Genomic DNA, 17,024 nt, shown 5'->3' with positions numbered 1-17,024 from the left:
TGTCTTCTTGATTTTAGTGAGTAATTAAGTTGTAGAGGCCCTTTTAGTGATCTGAGCTACACATGAGAGATTCAAAGCCCAAAATTCAATAGTGTGGGCTCTCCTGTTTCCTGACTAATCCTGTAAGGTACAGTGGGTTGAATAGATGATCTAATAAGAGAACATAACTGCAGTCAGCTAACTCTCCTATAAAAATTAATAATGAAAGCCCACTGAAATAAAGAGAGAGAAACTCATTTATGAAGGAATAATGAAATAAAATAGCTAATGTAGAAAGTTGCCTATTGGAGAATCAGATTTTGCAAGCAATTGTGTGAAGTATAAAGTATGTGCACCGGGCTGCATGTGCCTGTGATTGCTGAGTTTCTCATGTCTGCTACACATTGGCAGTAACCACACTGAGTGAAAGTGGCCTGGGAAGATGGTTTTATGCGGTACATAATTCAGAAAGTTTGAATGTAGAATCGTTTATAAGTGTGAATACATCTGAGATACTTCCTCACTGTCCAAGGAAGTTTGCAAAAGAAATTATTACCACATACACACAAAGTATAATCTCTACTTCTATAGCAGGAAAGGAAAGGTAGATGTAGAATTGCAGTAGCTGATTTTTTGGGTCAGATATTAAATTGTTCAGCCATAGCTTTATACACAGTGAATTTCACCCTTCTGTGGGGAAAAGGTACATGTATAAGTCAGTTTGCAAGCTATGGAACTGACCAAATATATCTATGCCACTCTGGAAATATTTGCAGCCATATATCACTTTTTTACAAAACTTCTACCAATCTTCCCTTTTGTCTAAAGTGAAACATCACTTCCACCCCAGCACTTTCTCTTTGCTCCAGGACTTAACCTTCATGGTTTCTCCAGCTCTTTCTCCTACTTATCTCAGACTCTTAATGCTGTTTAAAGCCAGTGCAGAAATAAAAAAAATTAATTAAATACAAGCTGCAGGTCATTCCTCACTGCCGCTTCTTCAACTTCTGCTTTGGCAGCAGCATGATGCTGCTCTCCAGCAGCTGGCAGTTTACCATACTGCAGCTCTGCAAGATAAATCAGGGGCCAAGGCTGATCAGCTCTTTGTAAAAAGTTAGGAATTTATTTCCCTGGAATGAATTTCAGCTACTGTTGTAGGACTGTCTGTACCAAGGCACCCTAAGGCATTATGAACTTGGCAACTTCCTAGTAGCAAATTCAACTTGCAAAATTTTCTTTTAGTGAAGAGACTGGAAGTTTTGCAAGCAAGTTTACATGTGCAGTCATCTTTCTGGGGTGCACTGCAACTTATATGTCCCTTCTACACGCCTGTAGGTCTTTGGTCCTGTGTCCTCTGTGCATCTGAACCAAGTGTTCTTGCTCTTCCTGGGAAAATCATGCAGCAAGTAGCTTCCTTTTCTGAGTTGTGGGAATACCTGGGCAAAACATCAGAGCCTTCTCTCCTAATAAACTCAGTTTGGGCTACATCTTTAGTGAGGAACAATGACAGAATGAAAACATCTCACCTAATTCTCATTTAAAAATCATTTTGGCAAGCATGTCTCAGTTACAGTCATGTGTAACAAAGAAACTGCTTGTGGAGGCATCACTGAAATATTGTTTATTATTTTGGGCTTCAAGGCCCTGGGTAAGGTCTTTCACTATTTTTGAAGTGTCCAATGCACAGAATTTGGACTTGAAATGCAACAATAATATCCCTGATGGTACATAAGTAGACTACTTACACTGGGAAGGCAGAGGGGTCATTTGCTGGGCCTGAAGTCAGTCCTACAGCTCATACCTTTTAAGCAAATCCCCTGCTCTTGTCTCTCTTCTCCCATCAGCTGGATGAAAACCTGTAACTCTGAGTACCAAGAAATAGAGAAAAGAGAGGAATCCTTTGTGGCTGTTGGCCATACTTAGTTCTAGTTATCTGTAGGACTTACTCTTATCCAAAACAGCATTAGACAAGATCCAGATTAGTATGACCATATTCTATGTGATAAGGATCAGTTCTAGAAATCCAGTCTCTTATATGTTTTTATAACTACAGTGGAGGAGTAACAGGTTTATAAAGTTTTGACTGTTGACATTTTTCATATTCAGATTATGGAATATCCCTATGACTTATTTTGGTGGTTTTTTTTTTTTTCTCTGAAACCCCTCTGTTCAGGAGCAAATTGCTATGCCAGGAAACAATGGTCTTGGTGTCCCAGAAGGTTTGTGTGCTTCTTCTGGGAGGAGCCCTGATTCATTACCTACCACCAACCTGGAGTGATTTTTCATCTGACTTCTGGGTTCTATTGGTTTTCCACACAATGGGCAAAACTCATTTTTATTTTAGCTCCAGGCCATCTGTGGAGGTTTGGTTGGTGTTAATTAGGAATGATATATTAACTTCAGCATTCAGAATTGGAGTACTTTGCTAGGTGTCACGTGCCTGCCGAAGCTCATTCTTTTTCTGTCAGAACAGTCTTTCAGCCAGTTGTTTTGTTAAAGAATAGAATTGGAAGGCAGTAGACTGGCTTGTGGTGCAAATGCTCACAAATGCTCAGTCCTGTAGAAGCCAATCAGGTCACAAGCAGCTACTTGCTTTCTACAGACCATCACAATTTAAGCAGGGTTTGAACCAGCACTGTTATTCAGAAGGGCTTTTATATAATGGGCAGATTCTGCTCTTTCCTTTTACTGGAGAAACTGGGAGGTCTTCAGCCTATGGCAACTACTGTTCTCACAGATGTTGGCATACATGCATCCATCTTGTAGTGATGATCTGGGATTTCGTTTCATTTTCTTTCTTTTTTTTTTTTTTAATTTCAGAATAATTACATTTGTGTGTGCAAAGGACAAAGCTGAATTTAGCTGTCTATTGCATCTGATCTTAAACAGCAAGGGCAATGCTGCCACGAACACCTTTGGCACAGCATTAGTTGCCAATCCTGAGACCATTGGAAGAGAGACCACACTCCTCTACTTCTGTGTGCCCCTGCAAGAGGTAGGCACACTGTGTGTGTTTTCCTTCTTAGTTTATATTAAGATCTACAACATGAATCACAACACAGTCCTGATGCCTGTGTTATACTCCTACTGCACACACCTACATCTATCTCACCACAAACCAGCTCACAAATTACAGCCTGTCTCTGCTACTTTGTGATACTGATCCTGGTATTAGAATGCTGACTTATTAACCGACTCCTCTCTCTAATCCAGTAACAGCAACAACGCTAATAAGTGCATTGCCTGAGGTCTGACTGAACACAGTCAGTTCTTCTACTGAATTCAGGGAGGGCAGGAGTAGGTTTAAAGTTGATAAGAAACTAATTTCCTTGGAAAAAATCAAGGAAATTTTCCTTTTCCTTGAAAAGATTTTCTTTCTTTCAATTAAATAATGGGTATTATGGCAGGGACCATTGAATTATGCTATTTTTCTTGTTTATGTATTGTCACTTCTCTTGATATTTTCCCAAAGACATTCTATTCGGGGAGAAAAACATGTTCAGTCCACCATCACTGTCTTCCTGTGTGGTAAGGGAAAATAGACATATTGTATCATCAAAAATAGCATTGCCTGATAGCCTCTAAAAATATACATCACACATCACTAGCTATTTTAAATATCTGGCTAAAGGAAGAAAACCTCTCCAACACATCTCAGTTATGAAGTATTGACACGTTATAATTTTACATGAAAAAAGCAGAGCCTCATTAGCAGAAACTTATAATGAAGGTACTAAGCATTTTTAGCCATTTTGAAAAACAGAATAGGAAGGTACATTACATTAGGCTACTTAGATACTCTGAGGAGGTAGGCTTGGGAAATGCCCACAGAGAAATTACGTGAATCAATACACTAGGTACTGACTCCATCCCCTAGAGAATATTACCCAGTTATTATACAAGCTCAAAGTTTCCATTAATGACTCAGGATCACACTGTAACACTGAGCAAAAATCAGTGCTGAAGGGAAACCATACAAATCATGGGTTTGAATTCTGTACCCCAGCATCATCCTGAAGTGCTCTCCTCTAGTCCAGGATAGTTATTTAGCATTTGCACAGAAAGGAATTGTGAAAATTGTGCCAGCTCTTGAGGGTAGATTTTGCTTTCTTCGAACTTGTCTGGATTACAGACCTAGTAGAAGCACAGCATCTACAGATGTTCAGCAGGCAGGATAGCAGCAGGGAACTGGATATTCCTTTTCCTTCCTTCCTTCCTTCACTCTTCAGAGAAGCTGACCAAGTTGTGAAGTATGAAAATGTGCTGCACCTTTTAATCAACCACGCTAATCCATCCAACTTCCATCTCAACTATTATCCAACAGTACAGGACTGTCTGCAGGTCACTGTACTATTATTGGGGGCAACACCTCAATTACTATCTTTTACTAAACAAGAAGACCTAAAGTGCACTTTGGTCCTGGAAAGGGATCAATTTAAACACTTCTGTGCAAGTAAAAATGTTTCCTTTTGGAAAATCTTAAATTTACTGCATTCATTCTCTGCATATCCTTACTTTGCAAGTGACTTTTCTAATTTTGGCTCTGATAGCGTGGTGACGAGGTCACCAGCAGTCTGATACTTGTTATAGGGCAGGGGCATATGCCTGTGGGCTCTGAATTCAATTTTACCATCAGTTCCAGGGATGCTTAAAATGTTCCTCAGTGAGGATCTGACATCAGGGATCCTCTGAGGGTGTCTGTCTTACCTCCATTGCTCAGAAGACTGAAACACCATCAGAAATGTGCCATGGAGTAAGAAATTCAGAGCTTTCACTCTTCTGAACTTTTATTCTCCTATAAGTTTAGTATTTTATCTGTATATTGCCCACTTTTTCTTCTGTTATAAAAAAATAAATCTTGTGCTGACATCATGTTTACCAGCATACACATAACATATGCAGAGTGATTTCTGGTGATGGAACGGTAGAGGATTTTTAGGGCTCATAACAATAAATTTCTTTCTTGTAGACACTATACTCTCCAAAAACCAGATAAGCCCTGTACTGCAAATTGAGAAGTTCTGCTATTTTTGGTGATGCTTTTGCCTTGCTGTGAGACCTTGAATAAAAGACAGTTCCTCTAAGTTGCCTCAGTTTATCTTCCCAAACACTTTTTGTCTGTGTCTCTGAAACCTTTGGAACACAGATTGTCCTTTAAAATAAGAAAAAAAAATAGATTGAAAAAGCAAATCTTAATATGTGACAGCTCTGCAGTTGCAAGCAATGACATTATATTGTTGCTTTTTTCCTCATCTTAGGACTTAGTCTATGGAACTGAAATAAATAGAATTTACCCTGTATACATCACAAAATATAGAAAAGCCCTATGAGTTGCATAGCTCCATCCTGGAATTACAATAAGCATTTTTGGTGTTGTCATGCCAGTAAATATTGTCAGAGTTTAATGATTTAAAACTAATTTTCTAAGTAATTTGACTAAACCTCAATAATCTACTAATAAAGCAGCCCATTTTTCTTTGGGAATGGCTATTAAAAGGAACTTCCTGTTTCAGAAAATGAGACTCTGAAGTAATCAAAACATTGCATTGTTATAGAATTAGCGAAAGCATTGTCAATTTGAGAGAAAACATATTCCCTGTGTTTATTTGTTCTCTCTGCTTCTGGAAAGTGAAAATTTGCTGTTGTGTCCTGTTGATTTTTGGAGAGCGTGCAGCAGAGTTTTACTGTCAGCATGAAAAGGTTTAATAGTGATGAGTAAAACAGCACAACCGAGTCATGCTTTACTACTCCTTGTGTCTCTAGATTTGTTTTCTGGACAGACTCAAAAAGTGTTGCTTTTGTGCCAGAGAGTTGATGTGAAAGGGTCTCACTTGCTAACAGTATCTTACATTTTCTTTCTGTTTGCAGTATTGTGTGATGAATTTACAGGAGGCTTAAGACTTCCCCAGCAGAACTGGCATAAATTATTCTTTCATGGTGATACTGGAACACTCCTGTATGTGAAACCTCTGAATAAAAGTTGTAGTATTTCAGAATATCTATTTCCCCATAGAAGGAGAAACAATGGTTTTGGAAAAGAGATATGGACTGTGAAGAGGTCACCATCCTGAGGCAACTATGCCACTGATGCTCACTTTCACCAGCTAGGCACGCCCTGGGACAATAGTAATGTGCAATCAGGACAGATCTATGGGTGTGACAATGCCAGTGTCTAAGCCCAGCCAGGAAGAGCTAGCAGGTTATTATCTAATGTCTTGTGAGGAGATGGGAGACTTGTTACTTCTTCACCAGAAATTTGCCTGTGAGTCGATTCCATATATAGTAACCTTTTTCAGGGTTAAAGTGAATACATGAGGGTTTTCTATTGAGATTTCTTTAGCACTGAGAATGGGAATTGCTTTGAACACTCAGATCTGAGTCTTATAAATAGGTACAGTAATTTAATGAGTATAAGGTGCACCAGGGTATAAGGCGCGCTTCTGGCTATCGGCAAATTTCCGAACTTTGTCCATATATAAGGTGCTCCAGGGTATAAGGCGCACTCCATTTGCAGCAAGGATGCTCGCACAACAGAGTAACCAATTTGTAACAATCACGCGATCACAGGTTTTACTGGCAGGTGCTCAATTCGCGAGCTGTGCTCCCCCCGCGGCACCCATGGGAGCCCACTTTCCCCCATGGTGCCGGTGGGAGCTCAGGCTTTCCCCCATGGTGCCGGTGGGAGCCTGCTCCTGTCACTGCGCAACAGAGTAACCAATTTGTAACAACCACGTGATCGCGGGTTTTACTGGCAGGTGCTCAATTCACGAGCTCGGCTCGGCCCACAGCTTGCACTTCCGGGTTGGCAAATTTCCAAACTTTGTCCATATATAAGGCACTCCAGAGTATAAGGCACACTTCTGGGTTGGGACCAAAATTTTAGTCAAAAGGGTGCACCTTATAAGTGTGAAATTACTGTAAGTATCTTTGGTTAGTGGTGAAACAGAAATATAAAAGTAAGGATATGTCAGACTTACCTTGGGATCTATATTCCAGCTCCCATCTGCAGAATGCATGTTTAAAATATCTGTGACAGGGTGGTAGACACCTCTCTATTTTGACAGCTGCAGACAGATCATGGCACATGGTCTCAGCTTTGTCCTTTATACTCAGTTGTGTGTTTTCTTACATTAATACTTGGCTACATCTCTGTTTCTTAGGGAGAATTCTTCCAGATTCCGTGTTAGAATATAAGTATCTTTTTTTGCTTGCAGATGACTTGCCTATCTATATGGAGAATGAAAAAGACAATAAATGCAGTATCTGGGCAACTGGCAGACTGCGAAGACAAAAAGTGTGATACATTTCGAGCTCCTGAAGGATAATTGTGGTTTGGGTGATTCCTCAATGGCAGGTTGTGTAGTTTTTGTTGCCCTTGTTTGAGAAATTGTAAGGCTTAAAATATTACTCCCAAAAGTTCTTTAGAAATGCAGAGAGTTGTCCAAGTGTTCCTGCTGAAAACTGAGACAGAAAGGAGTAAACTCTTCCCTTGCTATGCTGTAACTGGTAAATAAGATAAATACAGACCTGTCACCTTTCCAATTGCTGGGGTTAAGGGTTAGTCATCCTCTGCCCCCAGATTTACACAGCAATTTCTTGATGTCATGCTTCAGAAGTGAAGGATTTTCTGAAGCAGCATACTTCAACAAAAAAGAATACTTCAGCTGAAACGAAATGTGTTCAGGTGGCAGTGCATTTGGGTTATGAACTATTTGTGGATAATGAATTAGTCTTTCTCTAATAATCAATTTGTGCAGCATCCAAGGGGAAAAACAAGAAGAGTGTGGATAGCTTCTAACTGTTTTGCCATCCTCCAAAAAATGCTTTTGGCAAGGTACCAACAGGAATTAATAAACATTAATAAAACTTGAAAGCAACAGCTAAAAGTTCTCAATTCAGAGGTGGTAAGTACTTGCCTGCTGCCACCCTAATTGGATGCTCTCCAAGCACAGGCAGGCTGTACAGAGAAGAGAGCCCACTTGGATGGAAAGCTGTGAGGGGTGGCTTTGGCAAGGGTATGGAAGGCTCATCTTTCACAATGTGCCGTGTAACACTGATATACAATGGCTCCTGTTAGCAGGCCAGCAGGCTGGAAAGAAGATCAAAAAGCATGTCTGGGAATGTGACTGATGGGCAGTACAGTGGAGATGAAAAAGCCTACAACTCCAGTCTCTTGGGAAGAGTCACAGAAAGCAGAAGATGGATGGCCTGGGGAAGAGAGCTCCAGCGAAGGTAGGAATGTGCTGCCTTCTGATTTCACACAGCTGTGAGCAGAGCCTGGGATCTCCTGTGTAAACAACATGAGCTGTTGGTCAAACTGAAATCCACAGGATTCTTGGAGCCAGGGCTGGAGATGGCCAGCCAAAGTGTGGACTGCATCACAGATGTGGCTGGTGCAGTGGATGCACTCTTTGCCTCTCGGGGACAGAGGGCATGTTCCAGCTGAGGATTAAATCCTGGATGAATCAAGGCAGACAGTAGTCTGGGCTGTGCAACAGACATAGCAAACTGTGTTTGAATATTTGCAGTTGTATAGACACCAAATGGTGGATCATCTGATTCTGTATGGCCTGTCAGGGCTCTTACAGGGACCTCTGTCCTGTTGCCCTTGCAGTGAGGAAGTGTGGACTTTAGAGTGCTAGGAAGGAGGCCAAGATGGAGGCAAGAATAAAAACCAGCTCAAACAGGAGGAGCAGAAGAGACGATGGCTGCAGTATCTTCATGTTGCTGTTATCCTGGCCTCTTTTATTCCTTCCTGGTGACCCATATTTGTTTCTGTCCATAACTTGGGCAAATACTTCACTTACTAACTCCTCCTTGAAAGGAAAATCTCTAGTTCTCAACATTCATAAGTAGTAGGATTTTTTGTTTAGCCTCTCAGTATCAGTGTTACCAACTCTTTCCAATGAGTCTGACATATAAAGATTTTATAGTGGTTACAGTCAGCATGCCAGCTACTCCCTAAAGGACAAGCACCTGAGGGGACTTCCTTCTCAGGGCAGCAGGACAGGACCTCCAAAGTCAGGGCCCATCCTGCCATCCCACAAGTGAGGCGATGAAACGCTGGGCATCAGGGATGGGATGGGATGGGATGGGATGGGATATGGGTCCAACTCAGTGGGGCCCTTGTCCGGCCAGGGCTGTGGGATACCAGAGACTGGCTCTGCTGTTTCACTGCTGGGGCAGGGTCTGATGGTCCTGGGCATGCTGGACAGTGGTCACAGTGACACAGAGACAGTCAAGGGCTGGCAATGCCCTCAGGGCCTGGCTGTTGCAGTGGGTGGCCTCCAAGAACCCAGAAAGTCTTCAGCAGCTGACTTGAGTGTGTCTGGAGAATGGCATACGAGAAATAACAGGCTCTTTCCTATCTAATGATGACCCTTGAGGACAGCATGTGGATAACAGATGATTCAGGATTCCCTCCAGTAAGCAAGTGCAAATCTTTGGACAGGAGTTGCTGAACCCACTTATTCATCACTGATGGATTTGCTATGGGAAATAAACACTGTGCCTAGGTAGGATTCAGTAAATAGAATCAATAGTGCTCAGGCTACTGCATGTTGCAAGCTACATTTTAATGGGAACCTTCCTGGAGAACACTTTTTTTGGAGCTAAGCCAATTTTCTGCTCAGGCACAGAAAGGTAATTTTTCTTCTAATTGACTTCAGCAGTACAGCAGACACATATGAGATATTATTAATAAAATTATAAAATATGTAATTAATAATAATGTGAGTCCTGAATATTGTCTAGAAAGCAAAATAAACCCAAGCCTAAGGTTAGTGAAGCAGAGCTGGAAGAGTTTATAGCTAGGGGATGAAGAGACAGAAGGAGACAGAAAACAAAAAGGTGGAAACCCAGATGACGTACCAGAGGTAAGATTCATGATCAGAGGCAGGACACACACAGAAGATGAGAAAGGATCCTAGAAAGGATAAACCCATGAATTTCTGATTTTTTTCAGGCTTCCTGCATAGACCATCAGAACTGTTCTGAGACAGCGATGTGCATGAGCCCTTTCCCTTTGGTCATGAATTAGAACTTTAGCTAACGTTTTTGATTTAAGCAAGGCGCTATATAAAAATGATTTTAGCAGATCGTTGAATGTCTTCACAGGTAACAGTTTAGGTCAATCAGGGTAAATTCTTGGAAATAGTTTGTTAACTTGAAAAAAAAATGTTGAAAAGGGACACAACAGGAGATAACTTGTTCTCATTAAAACTTAGGTATAAGTCACAGTGCCCTTGAAGTTCTTCTCATTACCTTTAACCTCCATCTTCAGCAAATATGCAGAAAAATATCAGCTCAGCAGTGTTAGCCACAGTACAAAAGAAAACCTTTCTGTGGGAAATCTAAGGATTCCTCAACCCTTTTATTTATGACGCAAAACGGCTGAAACATTGAAATATCACAGACCCCATTTTTGGAAGCCCTGTTATAGGCTGAAAAAACTGCATGCACAGCAGCCTGAAGAAAGGAGGATGACAATCTTTCTATTTTTTGTTTAATACACTTGTGTGCGAACTAAAGTCAGAGAGGATAAAAGTCAGCACTTTGGGGAAAACCTTAAGCACCAGCATGTGAGAACTTTTCATGCTGAATCAGACCAATGCTTCATCTTGTTCTGACATCTTATCTTTGTGAAGGCTACCATTGCCTTGGTGGGCAGGTGATTAGTGTAGAATAACCTGTGCATAGGCAGAATTTCTTCCTAATGTTATCAGAGAGGGTTTGGGATTTACTGAGCTGTTTGAAAAGTTGTACTCTTAAACAAGTAGATTTTTAAATAGTCATAAGTTCTAAAAAATGCAGTTACAAATATAGTGGGTGGGTTTTCTTCAAGTCCTTGTGTTGTCATATGATTTGCTGACTGTTCCCTATCAAATTCTGCATTAAATTAATCCTTGTAATCTGACAAGGTAGGAATCTCCCTGTAAGGATCACCTTATTCTTGTTTCACTCAGCATATTTTATTTTCTGTTTGAATTTCTGTGGCTCACACTTGTTAAAACACTTATTCTGTTGCTAGGAGAGAAGAAACAAGAGAGAAAATGGTCTGCATCCTGCTTCACATATTAGTAAATAACACATTTCAAGCATCCTTTAGTGTAAACTGTTCTTAGTGTATATTTTCATCACCACTGAAGGCCTCTTCCACCCTTGCCACTGTGGTAATTCCTTCTCTTAGCACTAGCCAGAGTAGCTGACAGAATGGTTCAGGCCTCTCTGTTAACACCTGACACCTCCCCACCCTCCCTTGCTGCAGTTCTTACTAATCAATTGTGGAAAATACGTTGTGTATACACACATTTTTTTTGTAATTCTCTGCCTCTCTTCTGAAAATCTGGAGCTCATCGCAAGCCAGATTGCTCATATTGCCTGAAATGTTCACTAGGATCACTGTATACTTCAAAATGTAAAGTTTATTCTTATCTTGAATAAGGAACAGCTGCTTAATAGTAAATACTTCCCTAGGCTCAAAACATCTGGGTGATTGGAGACCATTTGGTTGTTCGTGGAGTTGTTGCACACCAGGTACTGATCTGGGAAGGTATGTGTCTGCTGTTGTCTCTGACACTGGTTTGTTAACAAATTCTTTCACATTTTTAATCTGTGCCACTGTTTTCCTTTTCACATCCATTTTCTTAGGCACATCTTCTTTGATTATTTTATTCCTGTAAAGCCCAAAAAAAGAGGACTTTAGTTTCACCTGGGATCCCCGGCTTCAGCAATTAATTTTACTAATTCATTCTTAGCAGAAGTGGAGCTGGTGTCTAGGTCAGCTTCTGCAATAAAAAATTTGAACCTCAAATTTATCAGAATTAAATCTGATATTTTAAGAGAGAGAAAACTAATTTTTCATTAGTCTTGAATTTCTCATAGAATTTCTTCTAATGCATTTATCTATGAGCTCCTGAAGCTGCCCATTCAAAATCTGCCTTCTCTTACCTGTTCCAGGACACCTACAGTCCTTTAAAAAGTGAGAGGCAAAGAGTTGAAGCAGCCATGTGTAATAATAACACTTCAGATGACCAGTCTAATGCCACTGCACAATGAAAATGAAAATGAAAACCAGGCTGTGGCTGCTTCTGGGTCAACTACAGAAAGAGGCAGGAAATCATGTAATTGTGACTAGTCTGTGAATGCTCCCTGCCAGCCATCAGTGATTTTAGTTCTGATTTGTTACTTGCAAGGGTTGAGGGTAAAATTATGTTCTCCTCTTCATTTGTCCCCAGCTGCTTTGCAGAGAATCTCAAAGGCTTTCTAAATTTTACAGTGAAAAAGAGAAAATACTGCAAGATATTCTTCCTTCTCTTCCAGTTGTGATACCAAATCTTTTCCTATTCAGGATCCCCTCTTCATGGCCTGTCTTTGTTTGCCCTGGACATCACAACTGGCTTTCCATAGCAAGAAGATGGAAGCAGTGGTTTCTATAATCATTACTGCTAAAAAGATGGCATTGCTTAATGGCATGACTAGAAGAGAGCTGTACTAGAAGTAATTTTGGCCTAGAAAAACTGCCTTTGATGCTTAAAATAATAAAAAAATGAATACTAATAGAGTGTAGGAACAAGTTAGATAAGTTAACATTTTTTTCTGTGGTGAAATACTAAAGAGTCTTTTAAATAAAACTGGAATTTGTCAACTGCATTAAGGTGTCCCCTTTTTCTATTAAAAGCTGTGCAGAGCAATTAGGAGTCTTAGCTTTGCATCAGAAGATGCTGAAATTATGTTTTGCCTCTTTTTCTTGCTAAGAGGATATGTGAAGAGGAGTTATCTGTTGTGATGGTGAAAAGCTGATTTTTACCTTCATATAATATTACCTTATTATAGAGAACAAGCTTAATGCTGTATTTAAATGGTGAAGATAACAACCTACTTAAGGGTTCTAAATGTACTTTTATTGGTAAATTCCCATTTTGATACAGTACCTCCTCATTCATATTCTCATAAAAGCCAGTAAAAATCACCATCTGTAGGATACAGGGAATAAGGGACATTAAATATCTTCTATGGTATCAGGGCTTTAAGTGTTGCCAGGAACCATGGTACCTGGCAAAAAACCACCACTGACCTTGACAGTAGAGACATTTTATTACTGAAACACAGATAGTGTCCTGCTGTGTGTGAAACTTCAGCACAAAAGGAGCTGGTGTTTTTAAGCCAACCATTTCTAACAAAAGATGCTTTTTCTCTCTCAGACAATTGTTGAGAGAAAGCAACAGACTCTTACTGTTAAACAAGCTTTAGAGTTTTTCATTCCAAGGAAAACAGCATGGGGCTGGCGTAATCAATTGCTATTTGACAGAGCGATAGAAATGCACATGCTACACAGTAGCTAAAAATCTGTCCAGAAACAGCTAAAATGGCAAATGGCCAAGCACGTGTTGGCAACAGCATGACCAAAGTGTAATCTTTACCCTTTATTAACTAATGGACCAAAAAACCACACTAAATTGAATCTTTATTTCTAGGTGAAATGTCATGTTTCATTAAAAAAAAAAAAACGGTTATGATGGACCAATTATTATCAGCTTGGTTTAGGTTGGAACTTTTTCTCATTCTCAGCTCTGCTCTGGGGGCAGTGGAGGGGGCACAGAAAAAATATTATGGGCTGCCAAAATACAGAAAAAGCTGGTAAGAGGAGAAGGTGTTGGTACGTTACCATATCCTTGCAAAATTGTCACCAAAGTATATTCGATGTCCAACTATTATTCTTCCCATTTTCACCTCTGCTATAAGGAAAACTTTATTCAATAATGTGATACCACTTTAATGTTTTAAATGTTTTTATCACAATATTTAGCCAGCTAGATTACATTTTTACCTGTCTTTTAAACTCCCTCACGTTAAATTCAGACATAACCAAAAAGCTTGCAAACAGCTTCCTTCTTCACGCTGTGAACTCGTATCCTCCATCCCTTCCCACATCGTGCACGTTTGGTTAAGCCAGTTTGCAGTGTTGCCAATGACAGCACCATATTTGTTGGATAGGTCTTGCATCACCACACCATTGGCCCGGGAAAGACTATTTTGACTGCCTGTATTGAACTTGAAGATCTATATAGGGGTAAACGGAGCCAAAATTGCAATCCCATAGTGATGGGGAGGACCAGCCTCCCCCAGCTACTTGTCTGATGACATGAAGACTCATGAAATATAGGAGGTGTGGCACTAAGGCAAATCCTTAACATTGTCTAACCGCAATATGCAGTAGCTGTAGCTGAATGTACAGTAATTTCACGATTATAAGCCGCACTGAGTATAAGCCCCACTTGCGGGTGCCAGGAACTTTTTGTTCTTTGTCCATACATAAGCTGCACCTGATTATAAGCCGCATGTTACAATACAGAGTGTGATAAAAGGTATCTGTTCTATCACCATCTGTTGAGGGTGGGGGCAGTGATCCTTATCTCAACGGCAGATATTCTGCTAATGGGCCATCCATTGAAACCAGGCGGGGCATTGTTCTTTATCTTTTCACAACCCATCCTTCCTCCAGCCAGTCATTTTCTGCTAATGGCCCATTGAGTCCCACTGTGTGACTGATAAAATTACTTCATCCCTTTGGAAGTTGCTCCAGCCAGGGGGAAGAGCCCAACATTTCTTACCAAGATAAAAACAGAGATTTTGGGACACTAAGGTAGCCTGTTTCTCCACTGGACTCCAGAGGAAAACCGGATTTCTCCACATCACCACTGGACCTCTGGAGGGAAACTGCACCTTCTACAGGAGCACTGCTCCAACTGAATCACATCTGTCACTGCAGGAGGATGCAACCACCATTGAATGGGACTGCTGCCAACACCCTGCCTGACGGGGTGTCAGGTTGTACTGTGACTTTGTCAGGGTTTGGAGTTTGTTTCTTTGTCGTACTGTATTTCTATTTTAATTTCCCTAGAAAAGAACTGTTATTCCTAATTCCTATATTTTTGCCTGAAAGCTCCTTGGTTTCAAAATTCTAATAATTTGGAGGGAGGGGATTTACATTCTCCATTTCAAAGAGAAGCTCCTGCCTTTCTCAGCAGACACCTGTCCTCCAAACTAAAACAGCAGCTTTTCATTCTTTGTCCATATATAAGCCGCACCTGATTATAAGCCGCACTTCTGGGTTTGGACCAAAATTTTAGTCCAAATGGTGCGGCTTATAATTGTGAAATTACTGTAGTTTTTTGACTGTAATTACAGAGCCTATAGAGAAGCTATAAATCCCCTTCCATAATGGACTCCTTTCCTTTAGGCAGTACAAAAAAGTCTGAATATGGCCATGTGGCCATGAATCCTGCAAGTTGAGTAAAGTGAATGTTTGGCTGCTTACTCTGATTTCTGCTGAGCTACGTGGTTCTCGAAAAATCAACCCGCAAGTAAAGCCAGAACCACACAGATGGGTACTGAAATCAGTAGAACTGTACACCTAAAACTCACAGGTGAAAACACAATTGCCATAAAGCTCCACATTGCATTTCGTTTACAGTTGCATTGCACTGCTACAGGATGCTCTCTGGCATCACTGGTGGCTACTGTCACCAGCCATGAGAAGTCCCTGTGACTTTTCTGGAGAGGATGAGTTTCCTTTTTTAAGTTTTGGGCAGTGACAAATGTTTTTATTTGGAGGTAGGATTTTTTTTTTTTACTGTTTTCTCTGTTGATCAATTTGATGTCACTAAGCAGGGCTGTGAGATTGTACAAAAGGGATTAATACACATGGGAAGGGAAATAGTACCACCCATGGCAAAATGGCATGAGATTCCCCTAGCAAGCTGGGTAGCTAGAGGTGAGGTGATTCTGTGTGCCTCAGAATCTTCAACCCATATCACTTTCTTTGATTATTTTTCTTTTTAAATATTTTTCTTCAAGAAGAGAATCTTTCAGAGAAACAAAGATATCTTTGTCTTTTTCACATTCTTTCACTTGATGTCAATTCCCAGAGATGTCAGATAGCTCAACAGGTATCACTGAAGATAATATGGTCTTGGAAGGTCTCTGGAATAAATTTCTGCATTAGTTATTTCTTATGATTGTCTTGCTAGGGATGTCTCTTGTTCCATGGGAGCTGCTGGACACTACTCAGGCTCCTCACAGTCATTCCATGGCATGAGTTACCATGACTCAGCGGTGGCAGGCAGTAAGAGATTGTACCACTTAACTTTCTTTTGCTACAAAGCACAGTCCTGCCTTCAGGATAATGTGTGCTTTGTCTTGTCACACTACTCAATACCACATCCTAGTGTCAGTAATGGTGCCAGCTTTATTGCTATTCCGTGCCACAAAGCTGTGTTAACGGACGATAGGGTGATTATGGATTGAAGCCAAAAGAATCCAGTGTGAGGGTTCAGATAGTGCCACACATCACACAACTGCCTGGATGATTTCTAAAACATTTGAAATACAAAGTTATAGCTGTAGCCCAAGCAGATGTTGTTGTTGTGGGCTTGGGGTTTTTAATATACAATTCCTGTGTCTTTCTCATTTCCTCTAATATGTTTAGTAGCTCTGAATCCTCTACAGGCAACAGTGTGCTGGCAGAGGCTCTTGGGAACTGTTGGTTAAAATTCTGCTGCCAAGATGATGAGCGTTTCAGGATAATTTCCTGGATTGGGAGATCAGCCCATCTCTGAATATGATCAAATCTGCCAATGTGTATCTATTGTGCCTATCTATGACATACATACGGACCACATACAAAACTAAGAATAACATCACTACTGACAAGAAGAAAACGGCTCATTCTCTGTGATGACTATTGTACACACAGACATATAACTCTAAATCTCATGAGAACAAATCTTGCTTTTTCTTCGATACTAACTTTGTTAAGAATAAATTAATGGAAGGAAATGGTTAACTGGAATTGATCCTCTATCAGTACAAATCAGAGATGAGTTTTAGGGCAACGTATGGGATTCTTTTCTTGGAAATACCCTGAAAGAACCCACTTTTTCAGAAGGCAGATGATTTGAACTTCAGACTTCTTTCACATACCTAAACTTTAATACACAAAAGGGTCCCACCTCATTAGTTGTAAAGATCAAGTATTCAGACTC

The sequence above is a fragment of the Catharus ustulatus genome, chromosome 1 (genome assembly GCF_009819885.2).
Source record: "Catharus ustulatus isolate bCatUst1 chromosome 1, bCatUst1.pri.v2, whole genome shotgun sequence".
Classification (NCBI taxonomy): domain Eukaryota; kingdom Metazoa; phylum Chordata; class Aves; order Passeriformes; family Turdidae; genus Catharus; species Catharus ustulatus.
The sequence above is the reverse complement of the archived record's forward strand: the minus strand, read 5'-3'. Positions refer to the sequence as shown.